The following is a 22199-nucleotide window of genomic DNA, read 5'->3' on the forward strand; positions in this document are numbered from 1 at the left end:
TTTTCATATAATACCACTATTCATCAATCTACAGGCGAGTCCCCTTATTTTTTAATGTTTGGTCAAGAACCTCATTTACCTGTTGACTTTCTTTTGGGTAGAGTTAAGGAGCCAGTAACAGGATCTGTGAGTGAGTGGGTGCAAGAGCATCCCCAACGTCTGCAAATAGCTTTTGATACAGCTAAGGAACGGCTGAAAGCTGCTGCAGTCCTTCGGAAGGAGCGTCATGACCAGCAGGTGACTTCTGTGGGTTTCAGGGAAGGTGAGCTGGTCTATCTTCGAGCTAATGATATTCGAGGAAGAGCAAAAATCCAAGATGTTTGGGGGCCTACAGTTTATAGAATAATTAAAGCCCCCAAGGATGGTGGGGCTGTCTATTCCATCTTGCCCCTTCATGGAAGTGGTAATGTCAAACATGTGCATTGTGTCCATCTTCGAGCTGCACCTGTCAACTTGCCACCTGCATCCCCGGGTCCATCAACAGATACTGGTTCATCAGTAGGTGATGAAGAGCTGGAGGGAGATTGGTGGATTGCTCCTCAGTCTGTAGAAGAGGCCCCAATTTTGGATCTTGTTGAACGTACCTTGAGTCAAGAAGTGGGTGTCCCAGTCGTTGATGAAGATGTAAATCACACGGACGAAAGTTGGGATTCTGTTCCTAGTACTAGTGGATTTCAGCCCAGACGGAGTACCAGAGCGACTGCAGGAAGACATTCCAATCCTCATCGTTTGCCAGTAGCTATAAGTAGAGTTGATAGGGCTGCAGCCTCTCAAGTCCCTGGGTCTAGTAATATGACATTGGCTGCTTTTAGGCCATGGGTTTAGTTTTTCTCTTATCGTCGGGGCGCTGATAACAAAAGGGGGGTAGATTGTAGTGAGGTCCTTTATGGGGCCTTTTATTTTAAAATGTACTTTTGTTTTAAAAGCATAAAGAAAAGCGTAGCCCCTTTAAGAGGTAGGCCCCAGTGAGTGCATTGCCCCTTTAAGAGGAAGTGTCCCGATTAGCGTGAGCGAATGAACAAACGCTCGGATTCCGCACTTATAAAGTGTCTGAGCAGCTGTGAGGAATGGTGGCTGCTTGATTGTCTGTTTGTTTCATCGTCAGACTTCTCCTCTAATAAGGCTGCATTTATCCTTCATGTGCAAGTGTTGTGCATTTAATAAGAGGTAAGGGAGGATAATTTTCCCCTTTTTGGTGTTTGGTTGCTATCCTGCTTTTTAATCTGTAAGAGTTTGGTTTTAGGGTGATCAGATCTGCTCTTTGGCGGCTGGACTGTGGATGTGCTGCTTGTTTGCCATTTGAGTGTGGTATTGCTGTGCAGGTGTCAGGGTGCGAGCGAAACAGAAGGCGGAAGCCGGAGTACAGCTCGCTTGGGCTTAAACGCACGTGTGAGGGAGAGAGAGAGATACGAGCACACACACACACACAGACGCGCAAACGCGCACACACACACACACAAGCACAAGCATACGGCAGTCCTACGGTTTAGAAAGTCTGAGGTGCGCTAGCTGACCCGAGATGCACGGGGAGGTGAAGCGCAGCCGGTATGGGTTTGTGGAGTCCAGATGGAACGGTCAAGTGTAGTCCTGGATGACAACCGGTACGTGAAGACATGCAGCACGGAAAGTCAAACATAAACAATAACGAACGGGGAGTAATTGTGAGTGAGGGGTTTATGTAGGAGCGGGGTGGAGTGATGATGAGCTTCAGGTGTGCCTCGTTAAACCTGGAGCTTCAGAGAGAGTGGGGGCATGAGTGATGATGAACTCCAGGTGTGCGTGGTTAAACCTGGAGCTCTATGGAGAGTGGAGGCATAGAGAGCCACCAAAGGGGGCGTGGCAGGTGGATCCCTGACATTACCCTCCCCTGAGGGGCGGCACCTGACGCCCCAAACCCACAGACGCTTGGAGGGCCAGGGCACTCAGAGGAGGATCCCAGTGTCCGTCCAGGGTCGAACGGGACCTGGTCAGAACCGCTGCAGAACCGGAGAAGGCCGGAAAGGACCTGAGGTGGGGCGACAGCCCAGGCGAAGCACAGGAACCGGACGATGCTCAACCCGAAGGCATGGGATGGAACCATGCTCCCAGCGGAGGTCCGAAACGGCCCGTAGCTCATCGCAGAGGCCAGAATCAGAGCAAAACCCCGGCGGAGATCAGAGCCAGGACGAAGGCCGGATCCAGAGAGGCGCCCCCAGTGGCGACCGGGGACGGAGGTACGCCTGCAGTGGAGGCTGGAAACGGAGAGCTGTCTTCAGCGGAAGTCGGAAGGAGAGAGATGTCTCTGGTGGAGGACAGGGACCAAGCTGTGCCCGCAGCAGAATCCAGAGGCTGAGCTAGCTTCACAGCGGAGACCAGAGACCGAGTGATGTCTGCAGTGGTGATCAGGGGCAGATTGACGCCCACCAGGGAGGTCTGGAGCGGAGTGATGTCCAGCATGGAGAACGGAGGCTGAGTGAAGCACTCGGTGGAGACCGGGAGTAGAAGAACTTTCTCGGTGGTGCCCAGAGGCCGAGCTACGCTCACGGTGGAGATAAGGAATGCAGCGACGCCTTCGCCGGGTCTGTGAGCAATGACGGAATTTGGAGGTGTGGCTTCGTCCGGAGAGGAGCCCAGAGGCGAGACGTCGCCATCGGAGGAGCCCAGAGGCGAGACGTCGCCATCGGAGGAGCCCAGAGGCGAGACGTCGCCATCGGAGGAGCCCAGAGGCGAGACGTCGCCATCGGAGGAGCCCAGAGGCGAGGAGTCGCCATCGGAGGAGCTCTGGGGCAAGACGTCGCTGAAGGAGGAGCTCTGGGGCAAGACGTCGCTGAAGGAGGAGCTCTGGGGCAAGACGTCGCTGAAGGAAGAGCTCTGGGGCGAGACGTCGCCGAAGGAGGAGCTCGGGGGCGAGACGTCGCCATCGGAGGAGCTCGGAGGCGAGACGTCGCCATCGGAGGAGCACGGAGGCGAGACGTCGCCATCGGAGGAGCTCAGAGGCGTGACGTTGCCATCGGAGGAGCTCAGAGGCGTGACGTCGTCTTTGGAGGAGCTCAAGGGCGTGACGTCGCCATCGGAGGAGCTCGGAGGCGAGACGCGCTGGAGCAGAGAGGAGCTCTCTGAGACTCTGTGGAGCGGAGAGGAGCTCTCGGAGACTCTGGAGCGGGGAGGAGCTCTCGGAGACTCTGTGGAGCGGAGAGGAGCTCTCTGGGATGCTCTGGGGCGGAGAGGAGCTCTGTGACGTGGCTTCGCCTGGAGAGGAACCCTGTGACGTGGCCTCACCTCCAGGGGGACAGTGAGGCGAGACGTCGCCTTCGGGAAGACCGTGAGGCAAGTCGTCGCCTTCGGGGTGACCGTGAGGCGGCGGTACGACATCCCTTTTGTGTCCAGGCGGCGGTACGACGTCCTTTTCGTGGCCAGACAACGGTGTGACTGCCCCTTCACGGCTAGACGGCCGCGCGACGTCCCTTTCGCAGCCTTGGGGCTGAGCTGAGTGCACTGGGAAGCCCCAGGGCGGAACGGAGCTGTCCTGGAGGTCCTGAAGCGGAACAGAGCTCGCCTGGAGAACTTGGCGTGGAACTGAGCTCGTCTGGAGACCTTGGAGCTGAGAGGAGCTCGCCTGGAGGTCCTGGAGGGAGGCCGAACTCGCCTGGAGGTCCTGGGACAAAGCCGAGCTCTCTTTAGGACTCTGAAGCGGAACAGAGCTCTCTTCAGGACTCTGAAGCGGAACAGAGCTCTCTTCAGGACTCTGAAGCGGAACAGAGCTCTCTTCAGGACTCTGAAGCGGAACGGATCTCTCTTTAGGACTCTGAAGCGGAGAGGAGCTCTCTGAGACACTCTGTGACAGAGAGGAGCTTACTGTGGAGGTCCTGGAGCAAAACTGAGCACTCGTGGAGGTCCTGGGGCAGAGCTGAGCTCTCGTGGAGGTCCTGGAGCAGAACTGAGCTCTTGTGGAGGTCCTGGAGCAGAACTGAGCTCTCGTGGAGGTCCTGGGGCAGAGCTGCGCTCTCGTAGAGGTCCTGGGGCAGAGCTGCGCTCTCGTGGAGGTCCTGGGGCAGAGCTGTGCTTTCCTGGACGACCTGGAACGGAGCTGAGCTCTCCTGGATGACCTGGAACGGAGCTGAGCTCTTCTGGGCGACCTGGAACGGTGCTGAGTTCTCCTGGGCAACCTGGAATGGAGCTGAGCTCTCTGTGGAGACCTGGAGTGGGAAGGAGCTGTCCTGGAAACCCTGGAGCGGGAAAGGGCTGTCCCGGAAATCCTGGAGCGGAAAGGGGCTGTCCTGGAAACCTTGGAGTGGAACAGAGCTGTCTGGGAAACACTGAAGCGGAGCTACGCTCTCCTGGAGGTCCTGGGGCGGAGCTACGCTCTCCTGGAGGTCCTGGGGCGGAACTAGGCTCTCTTGGAGGTCCTGGAGCAGGCTGAGGATCTCCTGGATGCCCTGGGGCGGAGTGGAGCCATCCTGAAGGGCCTGGAGCAGGGCGGAGATCTCCTGGAGGTCCTGGGGTGGAGCAGAGCCATCTTGGAGGGCCTGGTGCAGGGCCTGGAGCAGGGTGGAAATCCCCCGGAGGTCCTGGGATGGAGTGGCGCTCTCTGGGAAACTCTGGTGCGGAACGGAGCTCTTCGGTAAACACTGGAGCGGGATCATGCTTTCGGTAACGGGAGAGAGATGGTGGAGATCTGCGGTGACCATCCCTAATTCCCGGTGAGAAGCCAGATAAACCGGGCGCACGAGCCGAACTTGCCACCAGAGGTGCTCCACAACTCACTGGCCAGAGAAAGGGATTCTCCAGACAGCAGAGAAATGTGGAGGGCGATCTTGTCTGTTTCAGTGGGGTAAGAGGATGAATAAAAGTCTATATATTCACCGACACTCCGTATAAATCCGCCCCACTCAGCCCTGTTGCCGGAGAAGCGAGCCGGGAAATCCATGACGTCATCACGAGGGCGTGGCGCTGCCGAGCATGATCCACGTGAAACGGCAGCGGACTTCCGGGTTTTCCCCGAGGCGGAGCTTGGCTGCCGCTTCATCATGGCAGAGCGAATTCTACCTCCGAGGTTCGGTTCGCGCCGGGACCACGACGGTAATCCGATCATTTTGATGACGCGCACACACACACAAGCACAAGCATACGGCAGTCCTACGGTTTAGAAAGTCCGAGGAGCGCTAGCTGACCCGAGATGCACGGGGAGGTGAAGCGCAGCCGGTATGGGTTTGTGGGGTCCGGATGGAACGGTCAAGTGGAGTCCTGGATGACAACCGGTACGTGAAGACATGCAGCACGGAAAGTCAAACATAAACAATAACGAACGGAGAGTAATTGTGAGTGAGGGGTTTATGTAGGAGCGGGGTGGAGTGATGATGAGCTTCAGGTGTGCCTCGTTAAACCTGGAGCTTCAGAGAGAGTGGGGGCATGAGTGATGATGAACTCCAGGTGTGCGTGGTTAAACCTGGAGCTCTATGGAGAGCGGAGGCATAGAGAGCCACCAAAGGGGGCGTGGCAGGTGGATCCCTGACAGCAGGCCTGGTTAAACGAAGGGGTTCGTAGGGTTTCTTTTAATAAATAATGCTAAACGTGTGTTTCTTTCAATTACGATGTGATTATGCAGTTCTAATGTTTTATTCTGTTTTTTTTAGGAACTGCATTTGGTCACTGCTGTCCTTCTTTACCTTTTATTTTCGGGTTTTGTGATTTAATGTTTGTTTGTTTTTTCTTTATTTAAGGCACCCATCATGTTGTATGGATGCCGTGTTTAGCTGACTGTTAAAAAGACTATAGGGCATTGTTTGCAGATATTTTATGGTATGATAACCAATTGATTTTGTGCATCTGTTCCTTTCCAGTGGATCATCTGGGAGCACTGGTTGGATTGTGGGTGTTGGTCCTTTGATGGTGGAATCTGTGCTACGTTTTACACTGCATGCTGTGTGAATCTTATGAGTTTACGGTGTGTGGCACTTTGTGTGCGTGTGGGTGTGCGCGTGCGTGTGTGTGTGTTGATGTGTTTTCCTTTACAGGCACCATTTTGGGTGAACCTTTAGGGGTTAAAGTGGGCCTGCACCTGTGGCCTGTCAGTCTTCCTTTGTATCCACTGGAATGTGTGGTGTTAATTGGCAATTGTAACAGTTGGTATCCTTTTAATATGATTCATGTTGTAGTTTTAAATAAAATAAGTTATTAATAATAAGGGTTTATATTTAACTGATTCTGGAAGTGTTGAGGAGGTTAATAGAAATCCAACACTAAAATAAGAAATCTGTCTCTGTTCCTTTTTATTTGGTACACACCGAACCTGTTTAATTTAATTTTGGTATTTAGCATGGGTAGATCCCAGGGTGGCGTAGTCGGGTAACCAAGTACATATTGGGGTCTTTTGGGCCCCTCACGCTACATGTACAAGGTGTAAAGGTTTTGCTGCTTTCTGTTCAAAGTCATGAATCAGGTTCTTTCTCTCTGTTCAACTGGAGTTTTATTCACACATGGATCTAATTCTCAGTGCATTAATGATTAGTGTAAGTGAGAAGTTTCATTACTGATAGATTTGTTCTGGATGTTGTACTGGTACAGCAAATTTCACCTGAAAAACAACACTGTATACAACAATTCACTGCAGCTTTTAGTGAGTTCTTGTGTCTCTCAGAGAGATGATCTTACCTCAGATCTTTCACTTTACACTCAGGATTCTCCAGTAGAGCAGAGAGACGCTTCACTCCTGAGTCTTCTAGTTTATTTTTAGACAGATTCAGTGTATTGACAGTCAGATGCAGTTCTCTCAGACTGGAGGTTTCTGAGTTGAGCACTGAGGTCAGAGCTTCTCCACTTCTCCCTGCAATGTCACTGCATCTGATACTGAAGGAAATAAAAGATAATGAACAGAAATGCAGAAGATCAAACAAGTTCTCAAAGCTTCACTGCAGCGTCTCACTTTCAACATCACACACATCAGTTGAACACAATGATTAAATGGTGGAATAATAAGAATTGACAGTCGGAGATGTTTAGATTTGGCTTAGCAAGAGTTTCAGCTGAGGAACATCCTCACAAGCACATTGGATAAACATGGAGGATGAGATCCGGGAATCCAAATGGGAAAGTAAGAGAGTCTGATCTAAAAGTTTTCTAAGAGGAGAAAGGAAAAAGTCTAGAGAGTCCTGCAGAGTTCGATTCATCTGAACAGCTCAGACCTTTGATTTGTTCTCAACACTGTAACAGTAGAACAATTTCATTCAGCTTCACTTACATTGCTTTTCTGGATGCTGCAATCACAGGCATCACTCTCACAAGAATCTCATCTCTGATCTTATCTGGAGTGATGTATTTATTCAGGTCAAATTCCTCCAGATCCTGTGCTGATGTCAGTAACACAAACACCAGAGCAGACCACTGTGAAGGAGAAAGTTCACTTTGTGCTCCAGATTTCAGATACTGCTGGATTTCCTCAACTAGAGAATCATCACCCAGTTCATTCAGACAGTGGAACAGATTGATGGATTTCCCTGTAGGAAGATCTTCACTGATCTTCTTCTTGATGTACTGAACTGTTTTCTCTTTGTTCTGAGAGCTACTTCCTGTCTGTGTTACTAAGGAATGTAGAAGTTTCTGATTGGACTCGAGTGAGAGACCCAGAAGAAAGCGGAGGAAAAGATCCAGATGTCCAGTCTGACTGTTTAAAGCCTGATCTACAGCACTCCTGTGAACATCTGAAAGTGTCCTACAGACCTGATTCTGTTTAAGAACATCTAATAGTATCCTCCAGCCCTGATTCTGTTTAAGAACCTTTCTTTGCTCCTTCATGGAGGTCAGGTGCACATACAGAGCTGCGAGATGTTCCTGAATGCTCAGATGAACAAAGCAGTACACTTTACTCTGGTGAAGCCCAAACTCCTCTCTGAAGATCTGCGTACACACACCTGAATACACTGCTGCTTCTGTCACATCAATGCCACACTCTCTCAGGTCTTCCTCATAGAAGATCAGGTTTTGTTTCTCCAGCTGCTGGAAAGCCAGTTTCCCCAGTTTGAAAAGCATTTCTTCATCGCTCTCCTGCTTCTGTAGGTACTTCTCTCTTATGATGTTGGTCTGAATGATGAGGAAGTGTGTGTACATTTGAGTCAGAGTCTTGGGGATCTCTCCACTCTCTGCTTCACCCAACATTCTCTCTAGAACAGCAGCTGAAATCCAGCAGAACACTGGGATGTGGCACATGATGTAGAGGCTTCTTAATGACTTCAGGTGTGTGATGATCTTATTGGCCAGGTTCTGATCACTGATCCTCTTCCTGAAGTACTCCTCCTTCTGAGGGTCATTGAACCCTCGTACCTCTGTGACTCGATGGACACACTCAGAGGATTTGATCAGCTGCTGCTGGTCTGGAGGTGATCCAGATGAGAGCAGAGGAAGCAGGTTCCTTTGATCAGGTTTATCAGCAGCACATGCACTGGTGCTGATTCAGTTACATCACACACTCTCACTGTCTTCTGGAAATCCAGAGGAAAACGACACTCATCCAAACCATCAAAATGAACAAAACCTTCTCCAACCTGGAAATGTCCATTTCTTTCATCTCATTAAAAACACATGAAGGAGCTCCACCAAACTCAGTTTCTGCTCCTTCATCAAATTCAGCTCTCTGAAAGGAAGTGGGAATATGAGGTGGACGTCCTGATTTGTTTTCCCTTCAGCCCAGTCCAGAACAAACTTCTGCACAGAGACTGTTTTTCCAATTCCAGCTACTCCCTTAGTCAGAACGTTCCTGATGGGTTCTTCATCTTGTTCAGATAAGGGTTTTTCAGAAGATTCCTAATGGCTTTGTCTTGTTCAGGTAGGGGTTTAAAGATGTCACTGCATTTAATTGGTGTGTCCTCAGTTGGGTTCCTCCTGGATGCTGCCTCGATCTGTTTCACCTCATGTTCTTTATTGACGTCTCCACTGTCTCCCTCTGTGATGTAGAGCTCTGTGTAGATCTCATTCAGGAGTGTTCGGTTTTCCTGCTTTAGCATCAATCCATTCAAACACTGAAACTTCTTCATCAGATTGAACTTGAACTTCTTCTGGAATTCATCTGCAGCAGTGGATTCTGGGTCGTGTCTGTGACAGGGTGAAGAAGGAAGACATGGTGAGACATGGGCTCCAATGATTAGAGTAGAAGTTCACATTTTCCTGCTAGATAGATCTTTATGATGTTCTCACTGTGGATTTACTTTATTCTACTGGAGGTTTTCTATCATCTAATCACTCTGTAGTTACTAACAGCAGAGAGCTTTAGAATAACAGTGTGTCAGTGTCACAGTCATGGTGTTGGTTTTGATCGTACCCTGTAGCTGTGATGATGTTCTTCTCTCTTCTGTCTCCTGCCTTCTGTAGAACACTGGGAACAAAAACAACAAGTGTTAAAGATCTCAACGTTCCTCACTTTAATACTGGAGTCTAAACCTGAACACAAATTGTACTACAATAATTGTAGTGAGAGCAGGAACACTTGGAGAACACAGAGCTGAATACAACTCCAACATTGTGCACCTGGAGAATTAAATGTGCTCCTGTTTTCATTTCACACTTTTTCCTACTTTTCTATTCTTCCTACACAAACCTCCAAAAGTATTGGAACAGGAAGTCCAGTTCTTTGGGTTTTTGCTCGACACTGAAGACATTTGGATTTGAGAGTAAAAGATGAAAATGAAACAATAGATCAGAATTCCAGCTTTCAGTTCCAGATCTTTACATCTAGATGTGTTACATCACTTAGAACACTGCACTGAACCTTTCAGGAAATGAAAGCTGAAATTCTGATCTCTCGTCTCACATCATCTTCTGATGAAGATTTCCACCTACTCACATGGTTTTGGGAAGTGGGAGTTTAGGTTGAGGAAAATGCTGATTTTCATTCTGAATCAATTCTGTTTTTCTCTCTGTAGTTTACTGTAGAAAATTATAAAAATGGCAATGAGACAGAATTTCATTGTTGCTAAAATCTGAAGATCTACAGAAGATTCTGATCACTAAGTCAGGGTTCCTGATCCCCAAAAATACTGCTTACACCTTTAAGTAGTAGTGTTTAAATGCTTCCTATAGCTATGGTATTAGTATTTTTATTTTATGATTTAAGACATTGTAATTGAATGTGACTTTAATAAATATTTACACTTTTTATCTAAAGGATTTACTAAAAGTATTGTAGAATCACTAAGACCAAGTAACTATAATATAAATCTAAACAGCTGCTAATGACGTGTAGTGCAGCCATTAACTGTGACTTTAACTAGGAGAATTATGGGATGTTACCTGTGTCCAGGTGAGGAGATTCCAGTGCTAAATACCAAAGGAGGATCCATAGACGCATCACTCTTCATGGAGACACAGCTGGGCACTGGTGAGTGTGATTTCTCTCTGTAGTTTACTGTAGAAAATTATAAAAATGGCAATGAGACAGAATTTCATTGTTGCTAAAATCAGGATACAAAATCCAGTGCATTGAAAAAGTCCCTATGCAGTGGTGGTGTAGAGCAGGAAGTGGAGCACGGGTTTAAAACTGGTGATAAAAACACAGATTTAGTTTGGATAAGATTATAATTGATAGTATGTAGTTTATGTAGAAAACAGTTCCAGCCCACTGTAACTGCTCCTGCTGGATTGGAGTTAAACAGCACTTATTGATTTGGTTCCCTGTAATTGAGGTGATGTTATAAAGGTTTTCTGTGATTGTGCTGAAAAGGAGCTGAACTGAGGTCAGTAATGAGAATCTCCAGTGCTGCTTAAAGACTCATTTATAACACATATTATAAGGATTATCCATGTTGTTTGTGTCTTATAGCTTTAATTAGCCAATGAGGTTATGGTTCTTGGTTTTGAGAGTTTTATAAATTGTGCACAATGACGTGCATTTAACTGTGTAATAAATGTATTTAGGGTGATATTTATATATGAAATGAAGCTCTCAGAAATGTCTCCAGATTTGCAGATATGAACAGTTTATTAGTAAAATACTAGAACATGGCAGGTTACCAGTCTTTTGAGGTTGAGGTCACATGATCTGTCCCCTGATCAGGGATCTCCATTTTCAATGCTCGTGCACGCTGAGTCCTGAAGACGTCGATCTCTTCTGCTGGAATCAATCACATTCCTAGAAAACACAAAAACAACATGCAGTTAAAACTGGGGGGAAAATCTTTCTAAAACCAGCTGATCCTCATGATGTCTTACTGATTCTCACATATTTTTTAACATCTTTATTCCTCATCTGAACACAGACTGACAGGAGGTGTGCAATAACATAACATTAATAAACACTTTTTTTTATTTCTGTTTAAAAAGTGATTAAAGTCTTCTGTGTTCTATATTTCCACACAGTCCATTAAAGTCCATTAGAAGTGAACTCCATAGACATATAAGACACAGGCGCCTCATTGGCTGCTTTGGTCCGTTATGCGATCGTCAATGCTGCTGCAATCTTGGTCCAGGCGAGAGTTCCCTGTACACAAATACAACTACACAACATATATAACAACATAACAATAATAGAGTGATAATAACAATAACTGTACAAACAATTAGTGATAATAGATGATTAAGAGATATTATATAGCCTTTAATGTATTATTATACTCATTTATTATTGTACAATTATTTACTTTTCTTTTCTTTTTGTCTGTATTCTATTGTAATTGATAGTACATACTATTAGCATTTTATTACATTATAATGCATTATTATTATTAATGTTATTAATATTATTATTATTAATAAACAATTTGCAATTAGCAATATATTAGTAATTTATATAGTTATACTACTGTAAATTTTTTTTATTCCATCTTACTTAATACTGGAATACAAATAGATTTGATGCACTGTTATTGTACCATAATCACATCCATGTATTTCCATAAAGAATCCAGCAGTTCTCCTTGTTCTTCACTGTTTTGGAGAATAAATCTGTAAATAGCTGCATCATTTTAGTTTATAAAAAAACAAAAAAAAAGGCTGCCAGTGGGATTTGTATTATTTTGTAAAACACAAATAAAAGTGGCTGTAAAGCCTTTGCACCTGACCTGTTGTGGCGTTCCTTCTTCCATTCACACGCTCTCCCACAGTATTATTTAGGGTTTGTTTCATTTTCTCAAAGATGGGTATCTCATTATAGTTTAACTATCAAGTTTTATATATATATATATATATATATATATATATATATATATATATATATATATATATATATATATATATATATATATATATACACAGTTGTGTTCAAATTATTCAACCCCACTGAAATTGATTGTTTTGGTCGGTTTGACATTGATTATGATCATTCAGTCATCCTGCTTACAATTAAATCAAAGAGAGCGTGTAGGTCAGATAAATATAACATAACATTTATAATGAAATAACCACAAATGTCTTTTCTGAGCTCACATCATTATCAGTTTTATTCAACCCCCAAGTGACATTCAATCTTAGTACTTAGTACAACATCCTTCTACAGTTATAACAGCTTTTAAGCGTTAAAGCATAGCTTGACACAAGTGTCTTGCAGCGATCTACGGTATCTTCGCCCATTCATCATGGGCAAAAGCCTCCAGTTCAGTCACATTCTTAGGCTTGCGCACTGCAACTGCTTTCTTTAAGTCCCACCAGAGGTTCTCAATCGGATTTAAGTCTGGTGACTGCGATGGCCACTTCAAAATGTTCCAGCCTTTAATCTGCAACCATGCTCTAGTGGACTTGGAGGTATGCTTGGGATCATTGTCCTGTTGAAAGGTCCAACGTCTTCCAAGCCTCAGGTTTGTGACGGACTGCATCACATTGTCATCAATATCTCCTGGTACTGAAGAGAATTCATGGTACCTTGCACACGCTGAAGCTTCCGAGTACCTGCAGAAGCAAAACAGCCCCAAAGCATGATTGACCCCCCGCCATGCTTCACAGTAGGCAAGGTGTTCTTTTCTTCATAGGCCTTGTTCTTCCTCCTCCAAACATAGCGTTGATCCATGGGCCCAAACAGTTCTAATTTTGTTTCATCAGTCCACAGAACACTATCCCAAAACTTCTGTGGTTTGTCCACATGACTTTTGGCATACTGCAGTCGACTCTTCTTATTCTTTGGGGACAGCAAGGGGGTGCGCCTGGGAGTTCTGGCATGGAGGCCTTCATTACGCAGGGTGCGCCGTATTGTCTGAGCAGAAACTTCAGTACCCACATCTGACAAATCTTTTCTCAGTTCCTCAGCAGTCACACGGGACTTTCTCCACTCTACGCTTCAGGTAGCGCACAGCAGTCGAAGTCAGCATCTTCTTTCTGCCACGACCAGGTAGCGTTTCAACAGTGCCCTTTGCCTTGAATTTGCGAATGATGCTTCCTATGGTGTCTCTTGGTATGTTTAACATCTTTGCAATCTTCTTATAGCCATTGCCCTTCCTGTGAAGAGTAATCACCTGTTCTCTTGTCTTCCTGGACCATTCTCTTGACCTCACCATGTTTGTAACCACACCAGTATATGTATAAGACATTGTGGCACCCAGATGAATGATTCCTCTGAGTCTCTCAAGGTTTCTTCCTTATGATCTCAGGAGTTTTTCCTTAAGATTGTTCATCAGGACAACAATTTATAAAGGACATCTTCATTTTATCACCTTATCTGTAAAGTTTAGATAATGTTCATTGTTAGAAGCTATACAAATAAAACATAAATTGAATGAGAGGTGTCTAGGCAGGAAAGAATCTACAGAGTAAGATCTACAGAACATTCTGATCACTAGTCATTAAACCCCAAAATACTGCTTATACTTTGTAGTAGTGTTTAGATGTTTCCTATCACTGTTGTTTATATTAGTATTTTTTATTTCAGGATTTAAGACATTGTGTAATTGATTGTTGACTTTAATAAATATTTACACTTTTCATCTAAAGGATTTACTGAAAGTATTGTGAATATAAAGCCAAGTAACTATAATATAAATCTAAACATTGAATGACTGTGCAGCCATTAACTGTGATTTAACTACAGGATGTACCTGATAAGAAGTGCAAATTAGGAATCCATAGATATTATTATAACACATCACTGGTGAGTTTTCAAAGTTTACAAATGACGGTATTTAATTGTGTAATAAATGTATTTAGGGTGATGTTTATATAGAAATGAAGCTCTCAGAAATGTCCAGATTTGCAGATATGAACAGTTCATTAGTAAAATACACTAGAACATGGCAGGTTACCAGTCTTTTGAGGTGAGGTCACATGATCTGTCCCTGATCAGGGATCTCCATTTTCAATGCTCGTACACGCAGAGTCCTGAAGACGCCGATCTCTTCTGCTGGAATCAATCACACCCTAGAAAACACAAAACAACATGCAGTTAAAATTGGGAAAAATTTTTCTAAAACCAGCTGATCCTCATGATGTCTTACTGATTCTCATATTTTTCTAACATCTTTATTCCTCATCTGAACACAGACTGACAGGAGGTGTGCAATAAACAAAACACCAATAAACACTGTTCTATTTTTTATTTCTATGTATAAAAAGTGATTAAAGTCTTCTGTATTTCTATACACAGTCCATTAAAGTCCATTAGAGTGAAATCCATAGACATATAAAACACAGACGCCTCATTGCCGCTTTGGTCTGTTGTGATACGTCAATGTTGCAATCTTGGTCCAGGTGAGAGTTCCTGTACAAATACAACTACAACATATATAACAACATAACAATAATATGATAATAATAACTGTACAAACAATTAGTGATAATAGATGATTGAGAGATATTATATAGCCTTTAATTTATTATTATAATTTATTATTGTACAATTATTTACTTTTCTTTTTGTCTGTATTCTATTGTAATTGATAGTACATACTATTAGCATTTTATTACACTATAATGCATTATTATTATTAATGTTATTACTATTATTAAATAAACAATTTGCAGCAATATTAGTTATTTATATAGTTATACTGTACATTTTTTTATTCCATCACTTAATACTGAACACAAATAGATTTGATGCACTGTTATTGTACCATAATCACATCCATGTATTTCCAAAGAATCCAGCAGTTCTCTTTGTTCACTGTTTTGGAGAATAACTGTAAATAACTGCATCATTTTAGTATAAAATCAGAAAAAAGGCTGCCAGTGGGATTTGTATTTGTGGCAGCCATATCGGTTGAAACCCAGCAGATAGGCAATTGCCTCACCTTTAATGTGACCTAATGATTATTCTTCTTCCAGTGATCGAGGGTGCATTTAAGGAGGAAAGTGTGTGTGTAGATGGTGTGTGTGCCTGAGACGTGCATCATTCAGACAGACATGAGATCAAATGTGGCTGATGATTCTTGTTCCCTTCTTTGCATTCACGTGTATTATTTAGGGTTTGTTTATTTTCTCAATGATGGGTATCTCATTATAGTTTAACTATCATTATATATATATATATATATATATATATATATATATATATATATATATATATATATATATATATATATATAATACCACTGCATTCTAAAAATATATGGGAGCTGTTTCAAGGATTCCACATTTTTCACAATTTCTATTTTTGTGTTTTTCTATCTTGTATAATTTTGGGTTGTGTGTCAGATTCATAATCTTGTCATAATCACATATTTTTCCCCGATTTGATCACATGTTCTTTCCACCCCTACATTTCTTTGTATTGCAGATAATGTAGGTGTCTTCCTTTTGTTTCTGTGTCCCAAATGTGCTGCATCTTTTATCTCTGCTGTACTCATACACACCATAATGTTCACATCTGCTTCCTTTAGTGCCTCTTTTACCAACTTCTCCACCACCTCATTCCCCAATATTCTGACATGTGCTGCTACCCATAAATAATAAACTGACATTTCATGCATTTGATCTCAACATGATACAATTTTAGCTAAAGTTTATATAAAAGATCTCTGAGCTGTGGAGATTCCACTCTAAACTTTCCAGCTCTGATTTTGAGTCTGTACATAACAGGGTTTTCTGGCTGCTTTCCCGAATCACCTCCGTTTAGACCACATGTCCATGTGGGCCCCACATGGGTTTTATCTGGGTTATATGGGCATCACGTGAGCATGGGGTCAAAGTGGACACTTTGATGGGCTGAATGTGGGCCCCAGTTAGGTTGTTTACCTGAGGGCCCTGTATGGGCCACATTTGGGCTCTTTTTAGCTATATTTCTCAAAACAAATCTATCATTCAGTTTTTCAATTGATGATAAATTCAATTGATATGTTTTTGTGTGTTTTATAGGATCAATAGATTAACAAAAATGTTATGTATTAACAATAACATAGTATGACCTTTAGTTAAACAAAACAAAACAAAAGAAAAAAAAAATCGGTTGTGCAGCTCACAGCCCTCTCGTTGGCTCCTGTTTTTCCTGCTTTCTCATTCTGAAGAAACGATCATCACTCACTACACTGGAGCACCTGACCTGGAGAACGTGACCTGACCTGACCTGACCTGACCTGACCTGGAGAACCTGACCTCTCTGTCACGGTAAGAAATTATCTTTTGTTTTAAATAAATCAAATTTCAATGTTGCTTTTATTCAATGTATACTTCTGAAAGATTTGTGGTAATTAAAGTTACAGGCATGATATAAAGAAGGTAAGTGTGGAGAGTGAACTGGTTTCACCTGTGGAGAACTGAACATTCTTAACAATTAGCAGATAACTAGGAAATTGTCTACTAAAATGTGGAAATAACGACTTTTCAAACCATTTTCTACCGTGTTTTCTCCATATAATGTCCTCATGATAACAGGAGGGTGAAACAGTAAAAGCACTGTGGAGTCTCTTTCTCTTTACTGCCTTTATAACATGTGTATATACAATACACAGAGAAAAGCTCTGAGGAGATTGTGACAATACTTAACATTATTTTAATGTGATTTAGCTGAAATATGTAGAGGTGATACAATTTTTCATATTTATATCATTTCTAAACATTATTAAAAATATGTTATGTTATGATTATTTTAAAGATAATAAACATTGCTTATTGTTAAATGTCTTTTTGTCAGTGGTGTTGATCTGTGTCGATGACCTGAAAGGTGAGTTGTTTGTTTATTTTATCATTGTTATCATTGTTGATGATCACACCGTGATCGTGTGACTTACATCTTTCAGCTGATCAGAATCATTATTCTTATCACTTGCTTTTGGCAATGATTAATTATTCGTTTAGGAGGCAAGTTTACATGCAAGGTTGATATTTTAAATGTTCAATTCATAAGTTTTGGATTCCATACTGTGTGAGGCAGAGGTGGGAACAATTCACTGATGATATTCTAGGATATGTCTTAATTATATTGATGCATGATTTTAGATGCTGCTGTTAATGGTAGTATTTTAAAATGTACTAAATTGCCTTTTCTGTCTTCTCTTTCTTTACTGTTTTGTAGGTGTGCAGCCGAGGAATCTGCATAGACCCACCAGTGAAATATCTTACTCCGTAATTCTGTTATTCCTGTTTCTTGTTTACTTGAATTAATTTAAATTAAATGTGATTTACACATTCTGAGATGAAGTCATTTATTTTTCACAGTTCAAATACTCAACCATGTAATTTTAAACATAGAGCATCACATAAAATCAACTAATATTAGTTCTTTGTTTTGTTTAGGCACAGTTTTACATTGTAACTGAGGTTTGAAATGGTTTGATAGTGGATTTTCCATAGTAAGATTAAGTTCACCCACAGAAATCAATGATGAAATTAATAAATGGGTCCCAAAACTCACCCACTGTGGTCCCACAACAACCCCATAAAGGGTCTATTTGTGGATTAACCAATGATTGAGTCATGTGGGCCCCATAAGGGTTCTTTTTGTAGCCCATTTTGCCCCCATTTTTATCACCTATTTGGGACCCAAACGGGCCCATATAAAGAACATCTATACAGGTCCCACTTACAGCCCACCATGGACCCATCAGTGGCCCCTCTGGGCTAACACACATGCGGCCCATGTGGAGCCGATGGACAAATTTCTCTGGGCCCCATTTGGGTTGCCCATGCAGGGCCAAAGTGACAGCCCATCAAAAACCCACATGGGGCCAACATGAAAATGTTGGCTCTGTGTTTACAGGAAATCATCCTGAGCCATGACAACGACTCCAGGATCAGTTTGGAACAACCAAACAATCCCGGTGTTCTCATGTTTTTATCAGAAAATCATCAAATCCAACTGAGGAATTTGGGCTGAAACTGTTGTCCTCCATTTCGGCTGCTGTGCCGCAGTTTCCCTGCGGTCTTTCCACAAACTCCATTACATAGAAAACACAAACGCATTATTCCGATAGAAAGTCGTTTCTAGCAAAAACTCACCCACTTTTCTTCTGCACTGCTTGTTGTTGGACACGAATCTCACCGCTTCTGGCTGCTGTTCAACATCTTTGTGTTTTTCTAACCGCTCCTCCAAATGGAGACGAAGCTGACAAACAATTTCACTTTCGGAAAACCGGTTTGACACATTAAACTGACACTTTAAACCCGCTCTTTGACGAGTTGAGTTGAAAGTTTCTTCTGAAATATTTTCAAGTTTTATGTTTTTATGTGTTTTGACAAAAGACAATTCATCAAGCAAACGCCCGTTCAACACATTCAAACCTCTTCTTCTCTTTTTTCCATTCTTTTCAAAAGTGTTTGAAGTTTTTCCACAATGTTTTTCCCTGTAAAGTTTATGACTAAAATTCCAGTAGGAACTTCTGTGTTCTTGTTATTAGTGTGCACTCCACTGGGATTAGTTTATGGTCTGAAAGTGGTGTAGGGAGAAGATCAGAGTGTGTGAGTGTGTTCCTCATGGTGTGTGTGATATGTAGAACATGTCTAAACATGCTGCAGAAACCCTGCCTGTGTGAAACTTCACCCACGTGTACTGACGTGTTTGTGGGTTGTTTTCTCTCCATCTGTCTGAGAAGTTCAGGGATTTAGTTCTTACTCTTGCTGATTCAGCATGTGGTCTCCCCCCAGGAGAATAAAGTCCCTCTACTGGTGTTTTCTTCTCCAACGTTCTCTAACTTAGAGAAAAGCTTCACCCTCTCTGACCCTGTGTTAGGATCACTGACCTTTTAGTTTGTAAATTTTATTCATCAAGCAGACAAAAGTGAAACACATCAAAAGTGTTTTTGATGTGTTTCACTTTTGTCTGCTTGATGAATAAAATTTACAAACTAAAAATCACTCTAAAGGTCTAAGCCTCAAGCAGTGATTTTAGATCACTGTTTTTCAATGGAAAACGTATAATAAATGTATTTGGTAAATTGGTGTAAGCAGTACACACAAACAACATGAAAAGAAAAAAAAATGCAGTACTTGCATTATTATTGTAATAACGAGTCACAAACATGTTTGTTTCGGAATAGCTTTTGCATAAAAAAATGACATTTTGGTGGTAAAAAAAAACAAACATTTGGCTGGTAGAATATAGTGTTTACTCGGATAAATGGGGAGGGTTGTAAAACCATGTAAAACGTGCCAAATCGAATATGCTATCACAAATAAGAATTTCATCCCGGATCGGTCGAGGCCCGGGTTACCAACAACCGCCACAGGAATGTGATGTGTAAGGTGAGAGGATGCCTGAGGAATGGAGAAGGAGTGTGCTGGTCCCGATATTTAAGAACAAGGGAGATGTTCAGACCTGCAGTAATTACAGGTGAGTAAACTTGATCAGTCACACCATGAAGTTATGTTGGTTCACGGCGGTCGTTGTTATCGCGCATGCGTATCCCGGTACGTGTCTTCCCACCGGCACTCTCTCAACGCCTGCTCTTTTCTTCCCAAAGAGCATCGCAAATCATGCACAGCTGAAGCGCGTTACTCACTTACTCAGCCACACTCTGGGTCCGTTATTATATGAGTTCATGCGTGGTCGTGTGTATGCTGCACCCGCTACATACCGTCTCCTCCCGGACTCCTCGCTCACTCCACTCTGCGATTTCCTTCCCCAGCGCACCTCGGACTTTCGACGCTTCCCCGTCGCTTCCTCTGCGCCGCGCTTCCTCGATAACGCACCGTTGATGTTATTATTGGACTGCCGTTTGCCGGATTATCCCGATCTACGTGGGTATTTTGTGTTGGCTCTGCCTTTGTTAAATAAAGTTTCTGTTTGCCGATACTCCGGCTTCCGCCTCCGCAACACGCCTAACACCAGTATACAATACAACACCTGTAGCAGCTGTAAGACTTAATTTTTCCGGCACTTCCGCGAGTTCTTCTGCGGCTGCACCGAGATAACCGACGTTAAATGGCAAATTTTTCCCCCCTTGTGATAAAAACCGATTAAAAATGCTTAGAAAAAGCGAGAATTTGGCGGTTCCACTTCAAAAACATTGACTTAATAGGGTTGTCGAGGTAACCGAGGTCGAGATAACCGGGTTCCAGAGCAGTTTCTTAAATACACCTAAATTTGGACTGTCTTTAATTTTGTATGTCAATGATTTTGAGGTCTGCAATCCACTAGGAACCTCCATTTGGCAGTATTTTGTCAAGCAGTTGATGTCAAAACACGTGGCCATTCAGCGGTTCTTAAACCATTGCTGAAAGATCTTGTATACTTGGAGTCAGAAGGAATTTTTTTTCCAAGTCTTGGCAGAAATATAAATGGTACCATACAGTGTGTGTTCGCAGATGATTTAGCTGCACATTCAAATGTGGGATTTGTGGAAAATGTTTCCGTGCAGTACCCATGCAGATTTTGTCTTGGCCCGTGCTCAGATTATCAGTTGAAGGAGGTACAGACAGGAGACTATGACTCGAGGACTAAGTAGGAAACTCAATTCATGTTCAAACTGTGCTAAATGACCAAAGTAGTTTCCATTGCTTTGGTGTCAAAAAACAGTGTGCTGACTGGAAATTTGAGTAACTTTCATGTCTTGAAATGCAAACAACCTGATGTAACCGCATGATCTTTTCTCTTTATGTTTACTTAAGAAAAAAATGTATATTTAACCTTCACCCCCTCTGGTACAGCCAGGCACCGCACACACTTTGATGATTATGAAGAACAATCAATGAGCTACTCTTAATTATTTAATCTCATAAATATTTCTGGTTTGTGTTATTTACTAATTTCTTTTGGCAATATTTGATTCCCAAAACCTTAAAATAATATATTTAAAATATGATTTTAAATGATTGTGCATTTGTATAATTCTTCTCTTTTTTAGGTTTTGATACGGTTCTTATGACCTTCGTTACACTAGAACAAGTACACGCTTGTAAAGAGGAATGCCTGTCAAGAGGACCACATCTATGTGATGAGACTGTTTGTTGCCTAGTAATGTCAGAAATCAATCTAAACCCACCCACTTCTCCAGAAGAAGCAATTGAACTTGACCTTTTTTTTTAACAAGCCTACATACATATTATTTTAGAGTTGTATTTATGTACAAACCATTTATTTATTACAATTTAATAATTTCCAGTTTTAAGTGCAATTGCATCATTCAAAAAGAAATATTAGGGGATTCAAGTCATGAGAGGGGGGGGCCACAGCTGAAAATATAAAAAAGCCATGACAGAGTGGATAGACTTTACTGGGAAATAATATATTGGTGATTACTGGGAAGTAGTAGGGGTAAATATTAAAGTAAATTCAGTGTGGGGTGGGGTTTGGGGGGGTGTTTATACAGAAGTATGTTTTTTGTGCTTTTTTCTTGGGCATCTCTGTTTGTAGTTGTATTACAGTGTCAGATTCTCATGTTGATTCTGATTCCGTGTTCAGCAATGGCAGCACATGAACTGTTGTGTGTTACAGTAAGATGAAGTATTTTGAGAAGCAGTAAAGTAAGCTTTGTTTTGTGCATGGTAACTATTCTGTGTAAGAAGACAGGTTTTCATTTAAATAAATAATTTTGACTGTGAATGCATGGTCTTGATTTTAGTTTATATAACCTTGTTTTAAGTTTAAATGCTTTACTCATTTTAAGACAGATTACCTTATGACGAATCCTAAATTAAGAAGAATTGTTTTGTTTAATAGCTCTGGTTTTAAGATCTTTTTACACAAATTAAGAAAAGCAAACTCTTAAAAAAAGAATAACCAACTTAGTTTTAAATAAATGACACTAAATATACTGCTTCAAATAAGTATTTTACTCCTTGTTTTAAAACACTTTGCTATTTTCTAATGGCTAGGTATGTTTTCTTATTTGAAGAAATCTTATCAAGTGTAATTATCTTACTGCATTACTTACATTGCAGCA

At 42.4% G+C, this 22199-nt stretch overlaps 1 protein-coding gene and 1 long non-coding RNA gene across 2 annotated transcripts in view; one reads left to right on the top strand and one right to left on the bottom strand.

Annotated features, from left to right (window-relative positions):
* LOC124376818 (piggyBac transposable element-derived protein 3-like) overlaps window positions 1-22199 on the top strand; it is a 348640-nt gene that overhangs the window by 101770 nt on the left and 224671 nt on the right. The window lies entirely within an intron of this gene.
* On the bottom strand, window positions 11070-18350 carry LOC124376943. Its single transcript, XR_006924028.1, has 3 exons — window positions 18323-18350; window positions 11835-11878; window positions 11070-11095 (listed from the first exon to the last, which is right to left on the bottom strand). It is a non-coding gene; the product is annotated as an uncharacterized LOC124376943 (long non-coding RNA).

The sequence above is a fragment of the Silurus meridionalis genome, chromosome 23 (assembly GCF_014805685.1).
Source record: "Silurus meridionalis isolate SWU-2019-XX chromosome 23, ASM1480568v1, whole genome shotgun sequence".
NCBI classification, from domain to species: Eukaryota; Metazoa; Chordata; class Actinopteri; order Siluriformes; family Siluridae; genus Silurus; species Silurus meridionalis.